Genomic DNA, 20,775 nt, shown 5'->3' with positions numbered 1-20,775 from the left:
AGGTACAAATCCCACAAAAGGGAAAGGTAGGGTAAACAAAGCCAGAGCTTTGAATAACTAAAAAGAATAACTAAAAGAGATAGAAATCAAGATAAAAAAGAAAAAGTGTGATTATGACAGATGTCAAGTGGAAAATACAATTGAGAACCAGGCTGAATATAGAAGTTCAGAAGGGAGGCGAGAAAATAAATAAAAGAAGCAACGAGGGAATATGAAGAGAAACTGCCAGCTAACATAAAAGGTAATCCCAAAGTTTTCTATAGGCATACAAATCATAAAATGGTGGTAAAAGGAGGACTGGAGCTGAATAAGGACAAAAAAGGGGATTTACGCAAAGAAGCAGAAGGCATAACTGAGATAATAAATGGATAGTTTGCATTTGTCTTTACCAAGGAAGATGATGCTATTCATGCCATGTGAAAGAGAATGTAATTAAGATGCTATGTAATTATGACTCGAGAGGGAATTAAAATTGATGAGCAAGTGGTACCAAATCAGCTGTCTGTACTTAAAGTGGATAAGATACCAAAACCAGATGAGGTGTATCCAAGGATATTGAGAGAAGTGAGGGTGGAAATTGCAGAGGCACTAAACCATCATTTTTCAGTCTTCCTTAGATTCGGGGTGGTGCCAGAGAACTGGAGAATTGCAAATCTGATACCCTTGTTCAAAAAAAGGGTGTGAAGTTAAGCCCAGCAACTACAGGCCAATCAGTTTAACTTCAATGGTGGGACAACTTTTCAAAACAATAACTTGGGACAAAATTAATGGTCACATGGACAAATGCAGGTTAATTAAAAGAAAGCCAGCATGGATTCCTAAAGGGAAAATTATGTTTAACTTGCTGGAGTTATTTGAAGAGGTAACAGAGAGGGTTGATGAGACAATACTGGATGTGATGTACACAGACTTCCAAAAGATATTTGATAGAATGTCATCCAATCAACTTGTGGGCAAAGTTACTGCTCACAGGATAAAAGGGACATTAGCAACATGAATACAAAATTGGCTAATTGACAGGAAATAGAGTAGTGCTTAATTGATGCTTTTTGGGCCAGAGGAAGGTTTGTAGTGGACTTCACCAAGAGTTAGAGTTGGGACCCTTGCTGTTTCCCTTTGTGAAAAAGGTTGTAAGGAGACTTGATCGCAGTATTCAAAATCATGAGGGCTCTGGGCAGAGTAGATAGGGAGAAACTTCCCACTCGTGAAAGGATTGAGAAAAAAATGCATAAATTTAAAGTAATTGGTCGAAGAAAAATGAGGAAAAACATTTACATTTACATACAGTTAAGGTCTGGAATACACAGCTTGAGAATGTGATATAAGCTGATTTAATTGAAGCATCAAAAGAGAATTAGACAGTATTGAAAAAGGAAGAATGTGTAGGGTTAGGGGAGAAGGATAGAGAACGGCACTAAGTGAATTGCTCAGAGTGTAGACATGCTGGGCTGAATGGCCTCCTTCTGCGCTGCAACGTTTCTATGATAATTAATCTTATAGGACAATCCCCTTATCTCAGAAATCAATTAAATTTACCTTCACGAAGGGTGTAAGGACCCAAACTGTGCACAGTACAGTAGGTGTGGTCTCTGTGAAGTCTGGTATAATTGCAAGACATCCTTATTCCAGTCCTCTTGCTACAAAAACAAATGTCATTTGTTTTTGTAATTACTCACTGTATTTGCTCGTTAACTTTGTGATTTATGTACGACACCCAAATTCCTCTGAATATCAACATTTACCAATCTGTCACTTTTTCAAACTATTCTGCTTTATTATTCTTCCTACTAAAGTGGATCATTTTGCATTTACCATATCATACTTGATCTGCCACCATCTTGTCCAATCACTTAATCAGTTCATTTCCTTAGCTGCCTCTTTGTGCCCTCCTTACAGCATAATTTCCCACACAACTTTGTATTGTCTGTTACATTCTTCCTTTCTTCAAAGTAAATGTACCAAAGATATACAAGAATTGATGAAACAATAATGTGTGTTTATTGATGAAACAATAATGTGCATTCTTTATTTGAAGAGAGGACTATATACAGAAAACGTTCACTGGGAGACTGCGGCATGTCAGACCTCAACCACTGCTACTTACAGATTGCCTACAAGTCATGGGGTGAATATATTGTATCCTGTCAGAGTTACTGATTGACAGCAGTTTAAGATATGTTCCCTTAATGGTGTGTGCCATCATATCACAACATCCTCCTTTCTTTCCGAACAAACATTTACCCTTAAAGAATCAAACTATTTACATGAAATCAAAAGAAAATAAAATTATGTCTGAATGTACTTTAACACAGAGTAATACACCTACAAGGCTCTGAATCGTATTGGTGTTTTTTTTTAATGTGCAGCCTTAGTAATGGCTATCTTTTGTGGAGACTGCTGGACATTTTCAGAATGCTGGTTAGGGGTGCTTTGTGTTGCATATCAGACCATGTTTTTGTCACTTGGTGTTCCTGGTTGTGGAACTATTCTGATTTGGTATCTGTTTTGTCACATTGTCACGTTACCTGGTGTCCGCACTTGATATTTTCCTGGAATTCCAGGTGCTGAGATGCTTAGGCAACTGAAGACATGACGAACATTGGTGGAGCAATCAAAACTAGGGATGTTCACGAGACCAAAATTGGGGGATTTGATTTTGATTTATTATTGTCACATGCATTATCATACAGTGAAATGTATTGTTTCTTGCACAATATACAGGCAAAAGATACTGTTCATAGAGAAGGAAACGAGCATGTAGAATGTAGTGTTACAGTCATAGCCAGGGTGTAGAGAAAGATCAACTTAATGCAAGGTAAGTCCATTCAAAAGTCTGACAATGGCAGGGAAGAGGCTGTTCTTGAGTCGGTTGGTACATGACCTCAGACTTTTGTATCTTTTTCCTGAAGAAAGAAGATGGAAGAGAGAATGTCTGGGGTGCGTGGGGTCTTTAATTATGCTGGCTGCTTTGCCAAGGCAGCGGGAAGTGTAGACAGAGTCAATGGATGGGAGGCTGGTTTGCGTGATGGATTGGGCTACATTCATGAACTTTTGTAGATCCTTGCAGTCTTGGACAGAGCAGGAGCCATACCAAGCTGTGATACAACCAGAAAGAATGCTTTCTATGGTGCATCTGTAAAAGTTGGTGAGAATCGTAGCTGACATGCCAAATTTCCTTAGTCTTCTGAGAACGTTTGTGGGCTTTCTTAACTATAATGTCGGCATGGGGGGACCAGGACAGGTTGTTGGTGATCTGAACACCTAAAAACTTGAAGCTCTCGAACCTTTCTACTTTGTCCTCATTGATGTAGACAGGGGCATGTTCTCCTTTACGCTCCCTGAAGTCGATAACAATCTCCTTCCTTTTGTTGACATTGAGGGAGAGATTATTGTTGCCGCACCAGTTCACCAGATTCTCTGTCTCATTCCTATAGTGCTGATATCTTGCATGGTTGTGGGTTAGAGAACTTAGAGACAGGGAGGGGAAAGTCCACTGATGAATTTGAAAACAAAGATGAGAATGATAAAATTGAAGTGTTGCTTGACCAGGAAATAACATAGGTCAATGAGCAGAGCTATGAAGGGTGAACAGAAATTGGCTCTCACTGATCAACTCAACATTCTTTGAACACTCGTCACTCCCTCCTAAATTTTAGATTCCAATAACTTCCCCGCAACAGATGTTAGAACAACAAGTGTATGATTTATTATATTTTTTCTCACCTCTCTTATGTGCAATTTACCATTAAGGTCACTTTTTCCTCAATAGTACAGCGACAAGTATTATTATTACACTTGCAAGTATGAAGATGATTGACAACCCATTGCAGTCAAACAATAGGAGAAAACAGAAAATCACTTGAAGAGGAGAGGCAATGGTATTGCGTTCCAAAGTGACAGAAAGCCTGACATATTGGCCTTAGTTGGTACATCCTCTCACCACTTTTAAACGGACACTGCTTTTCTGAAGATCTGATTTAAGTGCCAACACCTCTTGTGATGCTGCTGTGTTTAGAAACTTAAGTAGATCTAGCAACGTGTTCACATTTTTCTGAGTTGCAGAGGAGGCCGAGATGATCAGGACTCCTTATCAGATTTGGGTTATAGTGAAAATCGAGGCCAACTGACAAGATATAAGATTCATAAAACACAGAAGGATGAAGAATGATAAGAAGATTACTTGACAATTCCCATTTGTCTACTAGCTTTTCTAATTATCTTCACCTATGCAGAGTTCAGGTATCATTACTAACCGAAAGCTATTGACTTTTGTAACCAGAGATCATTTGCAAACCATCTGGTGTACAAGTGGGTGAACATCCATTAATAATGATCGAATTTTAACTTTTTTTGGCTAATTACAGTCGTATAATGGGCCTTCAAAATAGCAACATACAAGTATATAAAATAACAATTATTAAAGCAAATCTGTAGATAGGCTTTAAGCTCATGTTAAATAGAATCCCCAAGACCTTGATGCACTTTTTTAAAAAATACACCACGTATAGAATTAAATACTTTACACACCACCATATCAGTAATATATTTTCTTGCTGTTTCGCCAGTGGACTCAGATAGTGTTGATAACGCAAACTCCAAACAAAAGTAATTCCAATATACTGCTCTACAGCCAACAATGGGCTTCTTTGTTTTCTGCTATTTTGGATCCTACGCAGTAATCTTTCACAGTTGAATAGCTGTTTCAATCTCTTGCAGTAACTTTTTCAGTAAGCCACATTTAGGGAGGCACTAGCACTGGCAAGAGACAAAAAAAACAATGGCAGTTGGCAGATTGATGGTTTATGATTGGCAGAACAGGAAGTCCACATAGTGTTGGCATGCTGCCTAATAGGCTGGCACATGCTTGTGATGTGCTGGGCAGACTGCCTGCAAAGCATTGGCTCAGTACCATCTTGGCATGATGTCAAGGGAGATGATTGGCTATATACCCAGGAATAGCTGGTCAAATGTCAGCTATAGTCACTGTGGTTCACCAAAAACTCACCAACAATTGATCCAAAGGAAAATTATGTTTGTGCATATAAATGCTGATCGAGTTGGACTGAATAAAATGGAGAGGATTAAATGACTTCATGAAGTGCTTATCTCTGAGCTTTATCCATGCAGTTTGTTTGCCATCTGAACCCTCATATAAGATTACCAACTATAATCTTCTGGCATCAATTCAGTATCTTTTCCAGAATATTGAGTTTCAATCAATTTTTCTCCTTTTCTGCTGTCATTGGTTGATGATGGTGCCTGAGAGAACATCATGTTTTGGATGGTGTGTGAAAAAGAAATTCACCAAGCCAAGACTGGTGTTATGATCTTGGTGAAGACCAGTAACTTTGTCAGTTTATTTTTAGAATCCAAAATTCACTTATTCACCAGAAGAATGGAGCAACAAGGGTCACGCTTCAAATAAAAGAATTTAACCACACAAAAATCAAAGAACATGAATGACACTGACTATATTCTATCTCGAATAGTCAATTATGTTAAAGATAGTAAAAATACAACGAACAAAATTACTTATACTCCAAATCAAATGTTTAAATTTCAATTTTTTTCTAAACCCTTACCTAAACCCTTTTGAACTTACATCCCAGAAACCTCAAATCAGATATTTATCAGAACTTGGAAGATTAATCACTTGGATGAGCTACTATGTCAACAACTTGTTTTTGGGCTTAGATTTCTTGGGCATTGTTTATTTCCAGCAAGGTTGTCCCTTCATATCTCCTCCATCTGTCTGAAGGTTTCAAACTGCCAGTTCAGCAGAGGTATCTTAAGTAGAGGTACATCGGGTTAGAACGCTCCTCGTTCTAATATACTTTTAACTATGTAATTTTGCATCCAAAACACGTTCTCTCTCTTTCTCCCTTTCTCCCCTCCAGCTTGGTTATACCAGAAATTCAACTCACTGTTGTGAGTCCTTCAGTTAACAAGTGTTTTAAATCCTTTAGCCAACACCAGCACTTTTTTTTTTAAAACCAGAAATTAGATCCTCGTTCTGAAGGGGAAAACCAGCTTGAATAAAGTATTTTTTTTCTCAAAAAGCACATGGGCCATTACACAGGACAAGACTGTACAATACCCTTTTGCTAACATCTTGTACATATTTCTAGCTGTGCTTTTGCTGGGAAATACCTTCAAACTGAAAGAGATCAGTGTATACTTACCCTTTGTTCAAAACCCAAACTTCAACATCACTTCAATCATATTTATTCCACTTCAAACTTGACGAAAAGTATAAATTGAATTTCACTGCTATATTAAAAGCCATGTTGGTGACCTGCAGCTGTGCTGCTGGGGGTATTAGGTGCAAGCCCCAGCTTTAGTACCTTTGTCTTATCAACATTCAGATGCAGCCCTTAGGCTCAATTCATTTCCTTGAACAGGTCAAGGGTGCCTGTAGGTCTTCTTCTGTGTGCACCAGGTTCTCCAAGGCGGCCTTCATGACACACGACGGCACAGAGTCGCTGAGCAGAAACTGATAGCCAAGTTCCGCACACATGAGGACGGCCTCAACTGGGATATTGGGTTCATGTCACACTATCTGTAATCCCCACAGCTTGCCTGAACTTGCAGAGTCTCACTGGCTGTCCTGTCTGGAGACAATACACATCTCTTTCACCTGTCTTAATGCTCTCTCCACTCACATTGTTTGTACCTTTAAGACTTGATTAGCTGTAAGTATTTGCATTCCAACCATTATTCTGTAAATTGAGTTTGTGTCTTTATATGCCCTGTTTGTGAACAGAATTCCCACTCACCTGAAGGAGCTTAAGGCTCCGAAAGCTTGTGGCTTTTGCTACCAAATAAACCTGTTGGACTTTAACCTGGTATTGTTAAACTTCTTACTGTGTTTACCCCAGTCCAACGCCGGCATCTCCACATCATGCACCAGGTTAACACAGTCATCCGCATATTGGATATCTGTTATGGTCGTGCACAAGACTTTGGTCTTCACTTTCCCATTGAACCTGTACTCAATTTAGACCCTGAGTGGGAAGGCATCACTGAGCATGTCAGAGATGGCCACAAGGGAAGTTGGCGAAAAAGGTGGGCACAGGCACCCATCCTTGTGTGACGCCAGTTTTGGTCGAAAGGTATCAGACTCCAGTCCGTTGCAGAGAATGGTAGCAGTCACTTTGTCATGGAGGAGCTGCCCAACTTCAACATATTTCCCCGGAGAGCTTATGTGGCCTAAGATCTTCCAGAGGGCTTCCTGGTTGGCTGAGTCAAAGGTCTTTGCCAGATTGATGAAGGTCACAGAGGAGGCTTGGTTTTGCTTACGTTATTTCTCTTGGATCAGGTGAATTGCAAAGGTCGGGTCCATTGTGCCTCGTGATGCTCCAAAACAAACATTGGGATTCCAGAATAGTTTCTGCACACCTGGTGACAGTTGACCACTTGCTATCTTGATAGCCACATGTCTCGGTCAGTGACTACAGACTTGGAGGTTTTGCACAGTATCCAGTGCATGAGCCCTTCCTTTGGGGAGCTGCTCAGCTCAGTTTTAATTAACCATCAACTGCCCACAGATGGACATAAAGATCACAGTCTACAAGGCAGTTGTCCTTCTAACATTCCTCTATAGCTGTGAAATTTGAGTGATGTATCACTGACACCTGAGAAAGTTCGAGACATCCTTTCTGTTCTGCTGCTTCAAATATTCATCTCAGTTTCCACTACAAGATGCAATAGTTTCTATTTGAACATTTAATTGTGGAGAAAGCATGTGCTATTCCCACTGTATACAGAAATCTCTTTTAACCTTAGCGCTCATTCACTTAATAACAATTTTAGTACTCAACTAAAGGAAATAATCTTTCCTTATTCACGAGCAAACATCCTCATGATTTTGAAAATTTCTATTACGCTTTCTCTTTGGCTTCTCTACTCTAACATAAATTGTCCCAAAATATTGTTTCTTCTCATAACTATAATTTTCTTTGCCTGATATCCAGATGAATTTAAAGGTTATAAAGTTTATTTATCAGTCACAAGTAAGGCTTACATTAACACTGCAACAAAGTTACTGTGAAGTTCCCCTAGTCGCCACATTCCGGCGCCTGTTCGGGTCAATGCACCTAACCAGCACATCTTTCAAACATGTAATTTACATATAATACTCTGTGCTTTTTATGATCTTAATATAATGAGATGACCCAACTGCTAGCCAGCACTCTAGCTGTGTCCTAACAATCAATCTGCATGAATTAATTGTTACATTTTTATTCTTGTACTTTATGGCCCTCTTTACAAAACTCGGCATGGTGGCACAGTGGTGTCAGCATATACAGCATGTAGCATTGCTGCCTCACAGTGCCAGGGACCCTGGTTCGATTCCTGGCTTGGATCACTGTCTGTGTGGAGTTTGCAGCTTCTCCCTGTGTCTGCGTGGGTTTCCTCCGGGTGCTCCAGTTTCCTTCCACAGTCCAAAGATGTGTGGATTAGGTGGATTGGCTGTGCTAAGTTGCCCCTTAGTGTCAGGGGAACTAGCTAGGGTGAAATGCATGAGGGTTATGGGGATAGGGCTTGGGTGGGACTGTGGCCAGTGCAGACTCGATGGGCTAAATGGCCTCCTTCTGCATTGTAGGATTCTATGATTCTCCTGGTCTTAATCACAGCTTGATCTCCTTACACTGAGCTTCAAGGAATTATGAATTTGAACACCTCGATGTTTCTATTCATCAGCATCCTTCAGTATCTTCCCTGCATGTGTTTGTTCCCATTACCTGCTTTTTCTCCTGAAAGTGATATTACCTCACCACCTGCACACATTAAATTAAACTTGTCTTCTATTTGTTATTCCAGCACATCAGGTTTGCTTTACCGGGTGCCAGTGTCAGATTGCAGGAGGACAGATAGACTGGCAGAAGGAACAGATTTATGGCAGATGCAGTTGAATGCGGAAAAAAAGTGAAGCAATGCATTTAGGAACAAAGAATAGGAAAGGGACATCTATCTTCAATAGCAAGATTTCAGAAGTAACGTGGCTGCCGAGGGACTTGAGTGCAGATAACCAGGTGATAGCAATGCGAAGTTACATACTTTGGTTTGAAAAACAGAAAGGAAGATTGTTATTTAAATGGTGATATATTGGGAAGTGTTGATATATAAAGGGATCTGGGTGTCCTTATACACACCAGTCCATGAAAGTGGAAAGCAGGTGCAGCAAGCAGTTAGGAAAACAAATGGTATGCTGGCCTTCATTGCAAGAGGATTTGAGTTCATAATTAGGGATGTCTTATTGCAGTTAAACCAGAGCTTGGTGAGACCACACCTGGAGTATTGTGTGCAGGTTTAGTCTCCCCACATGCTTGCCATAGAGGGAGTGCAGCAGAGGTTCACTAGGCTGATGGGGTTGACGGGACTGTCCTAAGAGAGATTGGTTCGGCTGGGCCTATATTCACTGGAATTTAGAAGCATGAGAGGAGATCTGATTGAAACATGGAAAATTCCAACAGGGCTGGACAGACTAGATGGTGGGAGGATGTTTTCCCTGGTTGGGGAATCTCGAACCAGGGGACACTGTCTCAGAATACAGGGTAGATCATTTAGGACTGAGATGAGGAAAGAGTTCTTCACTCAAAGGGTAGTGAAACTGCGGAATTCTCTATCTCAGAAGTCTGTGGAAGCTAAGTCACTGAATATATTCAAGAAAGAGATAAGTTTTTTTTAGATGTTAATGGCACCAAGGGGTATGGGAAGAAAACGGGAATATGGCATTGAGACACAGGATCAGCCATGATCATACTGGATGGTGGAGCTGGCTCAAAGGGCCGAATGGCCTATTCCTGCTCCTTGTTTCTATATTTCTACATTTCCTATTTTCACCTTCCACTGGGTAGTCGATTCCCTGCATTGGCTATCTTACATGTGAAATGGGTAAATCTAAACTGCTTACTTTTACTCACATTTTTATCCTGTAAACTTGAATCCCAGCTTGCGTTATGGTTATGATAACCAATTTCAAAGTGTTCTATTTATTTATATCCCTTAGAAGCTTGTAAACTTTAATAAGACCTTCCTGAATCTTCCCTTTTCTCTAATATAATTGCTCCTGGATTCCTTGTTATTTCAGTTACACTCAGAGATTAATTTTGTTTTAATCCTTCAATTTTAATTACTTTCATCACTTGATCACTTCTCTCTATTGGAAAGTTTGGGTGACAGGGGAGTGGCAAGAGAGAGAGAAAATGGTTAGGAAATCAGTAAAGAAAAAATGGGAAGAAAAAGATGATTTGGAAAGCAGAAATGTAAGGAAAGTGAAAAGATTCAAACTCGTGGGCATTTATAATTCACTTCAATATTTACTTTCACTAAGAATAAAATGAAAAGCTGAGAACGCAATCCCCATTATGCTGCGCAGGTCTGCTCCGTGAGGTATTGGCTACACCTGGATCAGAATAAGCTGATTTAAACCCATACTGCAAGGACAGCAGACCTTTATATTTTACTGGTATGCTTAACATAGTAAAATGTACAGAGAATGGTACGTTGGTCAGGGCTAGAATGTTGGATGCCTATAGCCTCTGAAAGGACTGTTAGTTACCCACACGGTGCTGTCATTTACGACAGTTTGTAGACTGAACCAAAAATAAGCATTACCTTATAACAAAGAGAGACCCACCCATAAATATAAATGTTTTCAGTTTTACAATGGGCCATCCTTAAAATGACCATTCCAAATAGTTGCTCGACAACTATTCAAGTACTCCAGCTGAATGATAGGAAGGCTCACTTGACGGATTATTTTGTTCTAATTTAACACAAATGATGTTGAAGGCAATACAAGGGTTAAACACAGGCCTTTAATGGGGCTTCTTCTTCCTGCTGCTACATGTGCAACTCACTGCAAATTCAGCATGTAACAACCACTATGAGAAAGATCAAGATTGCAACCTAGTGGGATCTGGAGAAATTCAAATATTGTAGAAAAAAAACTCTAAAGTAACAACACATTAAAACACATTTTTCTTTTTAAAAAATGCAAAGGAACAAAATGAAATAAAAATCAGCAGAAAATGTTGGTGCACTAATTATTCAGGAAAGTTTAAAGGAACTGGAAAGATGAACAATGTACACACTTTAGGGGAAAAGAATGATCAAGTTTTAGGCCTAGAATTACATCCATGCATCTTGTGTGCAGAGGTGGGTAACTCCTGACTCTATAAATGTCTGACAAAACATCAGATTTTCATTCCTGGATGGCAGGGTTCCTTGGGAGTCAAGCTAGGCAAGCCCAGAATGAGTACAGCAGATGCCAGGTGCAGAGGCGGGCGGGGCAGAAGGCCTGCCTCAGTCCAGCACTGTGCTGAAGCATATGAAAAATCAGAAAAACATAAAACAGACCCCCAGCCCTCACCCTTCACCACACCCCATGTCCATCCATTTCACCTCATGTACTCTGCTCAACCCACATGGCCCTTTGGAAAGAGTTAAAGGGCTGGAGTTTTAAATGCATTGACAGTTTGACAACTCTCTGACAGTTCATCTTGACACTTTTTACAGCTCCAATGTTCTTCACAATTCCTACCTACCGACCTACCTGGGCTATATATAAGCCTAGGTAGGTAGGGACATGACTGGCGCAACTTGTGGGCCGAAGGGCCTGTTTGTGCTGTATTTTTTCTAATTCCAATGAGTTTATGCACTTTTTATGCGCATTCATGTCTACTTTAGGTCATCCAACAGGGCACCTTACCTCTCCCAGAGGATACCTAACCTCCTCCAAAGGTGTCCTGAGACCACATACAAAAGGAGTACCTTATCTCTCCAAAAGGATACCCTGGATAAACAAATGAATCAACAAAGTTCAGACCTGCTTCTACCAGGTCTAACCTGTGTGCGTCATGTTTCAGACACATTTCACACCAAAATCAAACATATGGGGAGGCAGCTGTTGATTTCTATGTGCAATCCTGATTCAACCCATTCCTGCCCCTGGGAAAAAGGTATGTGCCATGTTTGGGGCCAGAACTTCCTGATTCTCTTCTGCCATTTTTGCCATGATGGAAAGGCTCTCTGTCATGGGGAAAATCTAGGCCTTATTTTCTAAGCACTTTATGATTTTATTAACTTTTAAACCTGATCTTTTGAGTCACAGCTCAACTTCAAGTTACATCTCAGATGGAAACCATACTTATATTTCATTGAACTGCAAACCCCTGCTGGATTTTATTTTTGTGTGCCTTAGTTTGTCCTAGATATCTTTTGACTAATTAGTGCCCAAAACATTTATATTGCCATTCTATCATTGGCTTCTAATCAAAATCCATGAGCTAGATTTTGCACTCCAGGATCGGCAGGTTTGAAGTGGGGGAGGGGGGGTGCTCATAAAAATCTAGCAGATGGTCTTCCCGCCTCCAACCTGCCTGCTCCCAATCTATCTGATATTTTTCAAGGGCTGGGGAGGCCCTCTTCGCCTTGGGCCTATTGAAGCCCTAAGTGGCTCACCCACACTGGTGTTTTACCCAAGGCACAGTGAGACCCATGGTATGCAGCACGGTGGTTAGCATTGCTGCCTCACAGCGCCAGGAATCCAGGTTCAATTCTGGCCTCCGGTCACTGTCTGTGTGGAGTTTGCACTTTCTCTCCGTGTCTGCATGGATCTCCTCCAGGTGCTTCGGTTTCTTCCCACAATCCAAAGATGGTCATGCTAAATTGATCCAAGTGTCAGGGGGATTATCAGGGTAAATGTGTTGGATTTCGGGAATAGGGCCTGGGTGAGATTGTGGTCGGTCCAGACTCGATAGGGCGAATAGCCTCCTTCTGTACTGTAGGGATTTTATGATTCTATGTGAGAAGACCAACAAATTTAGTCACACAGCCTGGTGTCGGGCAAGTGGGGGGGGTTCCTTCTTTGAAATCCTCTAGGCTCAAAGATGCACTCAATTTCCCCTAGATTCTCTATTCCCTTTATCCTCTCCTCCCAACCTCTCAAACACAGCCTCATCCCTCCCCCACCACCCCCCACCCACCACCCCCCCAACCACCCCCCCCCCCCACCACCCCCCTACTCCCCCCCCCCCTCCACTCACCCCCCCACCCCCTCCACTCCCTCCCACCTTAACCCCCTTCACTGGGCACTGTCAGTCTGGCCTTGCTGCTTCTGTGGATTTACCTCTGAGTCGGGGCTCCTCTTTGCTGAAGTTGCCTGTTAGCCCAGCAATTCCTGGCACTGCTGGGATAACAGAGCTGCAGCCACCCAACTGGCCATCCCTCTCTTCCAAGATAGGAATGGGAGTCTTGTTATAGAGTAATTAGCATTGCTCCCGGTCTTTAATTCTTGCAGGGCAGCTGTCAGGATTGTGAGCCTACTCCCTATCAACTTATTACCTGGCTGGGAGGGGTGGTGGGGATCATGGCGCCCCATAAATCTCCTAGCAAACACCATAATGATAGCACCATCAAAGACTACTATAGTTCAATTAGAAGACTCACAACCACCTCCTGAGGGCAGCTAAAGATAGACAATAAAATAGTTTTGCTTTAATCATCCTTCTCCTGCAAGTAAATAATGAAATAAACCATGAAATCTTGCCTGTAGGTCCTACCTTCCTGCATATGTTTGCACATATGATGCTATTGAATAGTGCTTGAATAATGACAGGCTTGGTAGGCCATATGGCCCATTCCTGCTCCCATTTCTAATATTCTTGTCTTCCTATACACCCTCCAAATACATGGAAAATGATGCATAGAAAGCAAAAAAATTAGCATTTCATGACCTCTAGAATTGCAAAGTGCATTACAACCAATGAAGTGCTTTTAAAATGTAGTCACTGTTGCAATGTATAATAAATAATGATTTATAATCTTTCACTGGAATGGTAACTGTACAGTAGACCAAATATTCCCAGGTCTGCAATTTCAACCCATCGTTGAGATAACATTCACTTTTTAACATTTAATTAAAAATATTAGCAAGTATAAAGAATTCAGCTCAAATGCATAATACAACATTTTCTTAAAATATTCAGAAGCGACTGAGCACCATCCAAGAATATTGTTATCAAATTCAGGCTAAAGGTACAAAGAGAGAAGAATAACAAAAACCAGCAAAGGAAGTGAGCAGCTGACAAACTAAACCAGATCCTAGTTCTTTAGTTTATGTAGGAGCAGTATAGAGTCTATTCTGCCACTGAAGCAACAAGCCAACATTTTAAATAATGGACACCATATTACCCTGGGCATCTATGCTTTTGACAGTACTTAATAAAGAGGCTAAGGAATGGTTCAAACACATTAACTTCTAGCTGAGAGCTGTGAGTGCTACCTCTGAACCAAGATTTAATGAAAGAAGTGATTCACATATGGGTATGAGTTAGTTTCCAGCAGATCATTTAAATCAACCCTGGTTTTTAGTATGTGCAGTAAGAGTTTTAACAACACCAGGTTAAAGTATGTGGCCAGTCTCGAGAGTACAGAATTTTTATTCCAAAATGAGAATTTTCACTTGTATTAAACTCAAGCTGGGCCTACTGATCAAAGGTTCTGTCAGCATTTATTGCTTAGGCTTGTGGGTGCAGATTGACATTTGGATGAGGTACCATAGAGCTTCCAGAGTGTAAGGAACTCATCTTTGAGAATTTGTTGCCATCAGATGAAAGGTAAGGAAAACATATTGGCGAGGACAACTGAATCGAGATTGACACTTATGTTGAAGTAAATATGATCAGTTATGTCGTGAAGTTATCAAACATGTACAGACAAATTTGGAATCAAACTGACAGTTGTAAAGTGAGTAACTGGCTTACCAAATTATGATGACCTTGTAAATGCTGTAGTATCTAGCTGCAGAAATAAGCATTAAATTCACAAACCCTTACTCAGCACACACACAGAGAAATTGCTAGCACTCGGCACTCAATGGAAACATTAATCCTGAAAATGGTCCTACAGTGAAGCGATAGGTTAAAACATTGACAGAGTGCATGTTTTATGGTAAAAGCCTTTTTCAAGGTTTACACTAAACAGACACTCTGCAGTCCTTAAAATAACTTACAATAGCCTAATGAAAAAAATTGAGTTCTTTTCCTCCCCTTAGCTTTGGCCTAAATTATGTATGCTGAATTCACCTTAGAAATCCCAGAAGCACAACTGTACACACATCTACACATTAACGTAATCCCAAAGGGCAGTGAAGTGTAGATTGAGTACTTTTAAAATCTATGCAAGGTCTAGTGTTTTGCTGGTATGTTTGGGATAATTGTGTTCAGGAAGAAACCCCCTTTTGCAAACCAATGCACAATAATATAATTAAATTTCCTGCAATCACTTATTTGATTTACCTTTAGTAAGCTTCAAATGGCAGGCATGGGAAGAGGATCAGGGTGGCGGGGGCAGTCACTCCAGCAGCTCAGAGAGATTGATTCCAATTCTCAAACTGAAAAGCCTCTTCACTCATTTTTTTTATTCCCCAGTTAAATTTTATGAACCTGGGAAATGGTGAAAAGGAACACATGAAGTGGCCTTTTCTATACTTTTATAAATACTGTGACTACATGGTGGCACAGTGCCAGGGTCCCAGGTTCAATTCCAGCCTTGGGTGACTGTCTGCATGAAGTTTACACATTCTCCCCTGTGTCTGCGTGGGTTTCCTCTGGGTGCTCTGGTTTCCTCCCACAGTCCAAAGATGTGCAGGTTAGTGGATTGGCCTTGTAAATGATAAGTTGCCCTTTAGTTTGTAGGTTAGGTGGATTAGCGGGGTAAATACATGGGGTTATGGTGATAGGGCTTGGGTAAGATACTCTGTCAGAGAGTCGGTGCAGGCTCGATGGGCCATATGGCCTTCTTCTGCACTGTAGGGAATCTATGATAAAATGGTATTTTCCCTTCCTGTTACCATCAAGGCTCTCTTCGTATAACACCAATCAGAAGAAACTAAGGCAAGCAAAGGACTTCAGTACCTACCACAAATGTAGTTTAGTAGTACCAGCCTGAATGAACCTTGAAGGACGAAGGACCACTATTAGTTGGTGGGAAACTAAAATAAATACATCACCTAATTAATCTTACCCTCAGTATCCTAAGCTCACAACAGTTTTGGCAGGAGTGACTATCACAGAGTATTTTGTGAAGACAAAGTCAGAAATTTACAGTGAGGAAAATTTTATGATGAGGGGTGATTCAACCAAGGTACTAAGCGTGATAGCATGAAGAAAACTCTACCTGCCTGAAACTCAGAAGGCATTCATGTGAACAATTACCAATGGCTATGAAGTAGTCTGGGACAGTGTACTAATCTGTCACCTCATGACCTGACATATTACTCATTCTTCGAACATCCTTAAAGGAGGGAATCAACCTTGTTCAATTTAAGAAGTAAGGAAGAGTATTTAAAATGTGGCATTAAAGTCAGATACAAACCTAGTGAGTTTATCTCCCGACATGAAAAACACCAAAAGCGGTAGTTTATAGACTGAGCAAAGCAACAACTAGCTGGTCACTGCAAATTTCTCTATTCCTTCCACATCCAGCCAAGAATGGTGGTGGACAATAAGGCCATATAACGAAAGTGGAACCTCCATGAACGTTCCCATCAACAAGCATGGTGTAAACCAGCATGTATGTCTAAGAGACAAGGCTGAGTTAATGTTTGAATATGTGCGCTGCCAAAGATGCCAAGTAGATATCATATTCAGCCTCTTTCTGATGTTATGATGTTTCTGTGCAATCATCACAAACGCCAACGTACAACAAATTTGGCTTTTGCCACGTGATATGAAGACATGACTGGGTGCACTGGACATAGTAAAGGCACATGAATATCAGAACGAGCCCTCTCCTAACCTAGCCGATTTATTCCTATACAGCTATGACACCTACAAAAGAAGATGGAAAATTGGACAGATATGTTGGATGCACAAAAATCAGCACAAATCAAACCTGGTCAATTACTGGCCTATTAACTGCTTCTTCTCGTCAGTAAAGTGAGATAGGAATCATTTGTAGTACTATCAAGTGATAGCTACTCACCAATAATCTGCTCACCTATATTCTGTTCAGGTTCTACCAGAAACACACTGCTCCAGACTCCTTCACAGATTTGATGCATACATGGATACAAGAGCTAAATACCTGAAAAGTGGTGAGAGTAACTCCCCTTGATATTATTCAGATGAATGGGGAGCATGAGGAAAAGTTCTCAGTAGCTGAAGTCATAAGTGACACAAAAAAAATTATTATTTCTTATTCTTCAGATGTTGTTCTCACAGTCCGCAAACATATCCATAGGAATTCATTAGGAAAGCAGCCTTGTCCCAGTCATCTTCAGCTGCTTCACAAATGATCTTCTGTTTATCATATAATCAGAAATAGGGCTGTCCGCTAGCAACTCCAAAGGCTTCATCATCATTCAGTGCTACTCCAATCACAAAGAAGCTCTTGGTAGCATCTAAGTTCAGGGGAGGAATTGCCTGTTAATATTTATGCCACACATATGCCAGGCAATGATTATCTCCAGAAACAAAAGATCAAAGCATTTCATCCCTGCCTTCAACAGCACCATAATTGCTAAGTACCTGATCAACATCCTGGGGATCATCGGATGTTTATTGGAGCAGCACACAAACAACTTCACCACAGAGTAAGGGAGAAGCTGGATATTTTGCGATGAACAGTTCAGCCACTGGCTGGGCAAACATTCTTGCTCTAAGCAAAATACAAACTGTTACCTGCAGTTCTCTACTGAAATGGTCTATTTCATTTCATGCAGAACATCAGGATCCCAAAAGAACACTGGTTTGAATATCTAATTTTTAAAAATAATCTGGACATACCTTGCCACTATGCTAATATACAAAAGGTCAATGTCACAATATTTAAACTAAAGAAAGTTCACTTAGACTGGCAAGAGAAGAACAAATACCAAGTTTATTGCTGGCTCACCTTTTATACAATGCAACTCCAGATTCATAACTGTGCACATTTCACATAATCATATGTGAAACATGTTAAACCCTAGTCAAATAGACAGAGACACGGGTGGCAGGGTGGCAAAGTGGTTAGCATAGCTGCCCCACAGCACCAGGCACCTGGGTTCAATTCCTACCTTGGGTGACTGTGTGGAGTTTGCATGTTCTCCCTGTGTCTGCGTGGGTTTCTTCCAGATGCTGCGGTTTCCTCCCATAGTCCAAAGATATGCAGGTTAGGTGGATTGGCCATGATAAATTGCCCTGTAGTGTCCCAAGATGTGCAGATTAGGGGGACAATCTGGGTAAATGCGTGTGGTTATGGGGATAGGTCCTGAGTAAATTGCTCTGTAGGAGAGTTGGTGCAGACCTGATGGAGCAAATGGCCTTGTTCGGAACTGTAGGGATTCTAAGAAGACTTTCCACATCTCAAAGCACATGAAGTAGACAAAGCACCAGCTTATGTCTGTTTCCTGTAGCTTGATTTTTCTGGAACAGGTAACTAGCCTGAAGACAGAGGCTATAGCTTGAGGGGCACTACTCCACATCAAGCAAACTGAGTAGGAGATTTGCCCGCTCTTAGCACCTGCCATAAGGACATCGGAAGGGTTTGCAGGTTGAAAATCAACCTGTTTGGCCATGTTATGAACACACCTTCCATGATTGTCAAGTCCTGGGTTGGGACTCAAACCCGAAGCTTCTGGTTCAGATATCGGGACCCTATATCTGCCCCACAAGGCTTTCCTTCCAGGCAAAATAATGAGGAAAAAACCATTGTACTAGTCAATCTCTCATGCTGTAGCACTGTAGGAATCAAGATAAGGTGTAGTCTTCATGTGACACCACTTTGGAAAGCATGTGATAATTGTTCCAGAGTGCACAATTGTAATTGAGTCCACAATTTAAAGTCCTAAACTCTATGCTTACTGCTAATGGGCGGAATTCTCCCCAAAAAATTCTAATGTAGAACTTATGTGAAAACTGGAGTACTTCATGCTGTTTTTTTCAGTGGGAGCTGAGACAAGAATCTCCCACTGCACTGTAGAAGCCACCAGCGTGAATATCATTATAAATCAGTGGACGGGACATATTCCTGCCCGGGAGGCTGAAACCAACAGACCTCTGCGCATGCGCAGTGGCCCCACACTGCTCGATTGCTGGCCAGCTCAATCTGCACGGTAGCACAGTGGTTAGCACTGCTGCTTCACAGCTCCAGGGACCTGGGTTCGATTCCCGGCTTGGGTCACTGTCTGTGTGGAGTTTGCACATTCTCCTCGTGTCTGCATGGGTTTCCTCCGGGTGCTCCGGTTTCCTCCCACAGTCCAAAGATGTATGGGTTAGGTTGATTGGCCATGCTAAAAATTGCCCTTAGTGTCCTGAGATGCGTAGGTCAGAGGGATTAGTGGGTAAATGTGTAGGGATATGGGGGTAGGACCTGGGTGGGATTGTGGTCGGTGCAGACTAGATGGGCCGAATGGCCTCTTTCTGTACTGTAGGGTTTCTATGATTCTATGAATCACTGGCCAACCCGGGACTCCCACAGTGCCTCCTCCTCCCATCTCCTCCATGGTCCTCCCGATCACGGGCCCCCCAACCGTTCCTGGGCCAGCCCCGACACCAGTACCCCCCCAGCCCCCCCCCGTGCGATCTCCAGCTCCGCCCCCCCTCCCCCCCCAACAACAGTTACACCCCCCACAACAGTGCCAATCCTCCTCCCACTAACAAGCTGACCCACCTGCCCAGCTGACCGTCTCTCCAGCTGAACCCCACCCCGATCGCTGGCCTCGCTCCTGCCCCCACTGAACCCAATGCAGAGTGGCAGTGGGACTTCTCAGCTCCACGCCCACCCCACTGGTTGCCCCTATACCCCGCCCCATCATGCACTGCCCCTAGGCCCCGTCCCCTTGGCACTGCCACATGTCCAATGGGCAGAGCCAAGGTGCCCTTGGGCAGTGCCAGGGAGGCACAGGCTGGCACTGCCAGGATATCCATGCCTATGGGGCACCACACCCCGACTGCCCAACCACCTGGGGGGCACTAATTGCTTCCCCTTCACTCCGCAGGGCCAGGCCGCTAGCACCTCGAAAGTGGGGAGCTACTCTAAACCCTGTTGGAGTTTGGTGGGGTGGGAGAGGGTAGCGGCCCAGAGAATTCAGTCCCAGGCCCACTAATAGCATTTAAATGATATTTAAAATATCATTTAAATGCTAGCCCAGCCTCCCCACCAATGAAGACCATGCTGGGAGATGCAAGCAGGGCACGAACTCTCGCGCAAATCCCACGTGATTCTCCCAGCCCGCTGTGCTATGGGAGAATCGCAGCCAATATAACAGCCTAGAAGTTGTTGAAAAAAATAACACTTGTGTCAATGATCCTTGGGATGTCCCACTCTAGCACAATCCAGGTCAATATTTTAATTATTAATGATTACATGACAAGACTTAAAACAATGTGGGGTGGAAAGCAAAGTTGGTTGGGAATGTGAACTGGTTTACCTGGGGAAAAATGTCGAGGAACTGGGAAATGCTAAACTGAGGGATGGAATCTTATTAGCTACATGGAAATAGCCCGGAGAGTGGGGAATTTTGTAAGGTGCCCATTGAGTAATCTACCTCTTCCCAACTGCAAGCAGTTTTGCTGAAGGCAGGGTCTAACCGTCACCAGCCACCTTCCCAGGAGCAACGAGTAGTCAATTATGGCAATTAAGAACCTATGTAGGGGCAGATTGGTAACAACACCAGGATCTTCCTGATGATTGACATGGGTCCTCTGCTGAGGTCGAAGCTCAGCAGATGGCTGGAGGTGGCCTTCCAAGGACAGCCCAATGGACCCACATGGTCTTATGTAA

The 20,775-nt window shown here is 42.1% G+C and overlaps 1 protein-coding gene across 1 annotated transcript in view; it reads right to left on the bottom strand.

Annotated features, from left to right (window-relative positions):
* The window catches only part of pcdh7b (protocadherin 7b), a 387,891-nt gene that overhangs the window by 260,295 nt on the left and 106,821 nt on the right, over positions 1–20,775 (bottom strand).

The sequence above is a fragment of the Mustelus asterias genome, chromosome 1 (assembly GCF_964213995.1).
Source record: "Mustelus asterias chromosome 1, sMusAst1.hap1.1, whole genome shotgun sequence".
Classification (NCBI taxonomy): Eukaryota; Metazoa; Chordata; class Chondrichthyes; order Carcharhiniformes; family Triakidae; genus Mustelus; species Mustelus asterias.
The sequence above is the reverse complement of the archived record's forward strand: the minus strand, read 5'-3'. Positions and strand labels throughout refer to the sequence as shown.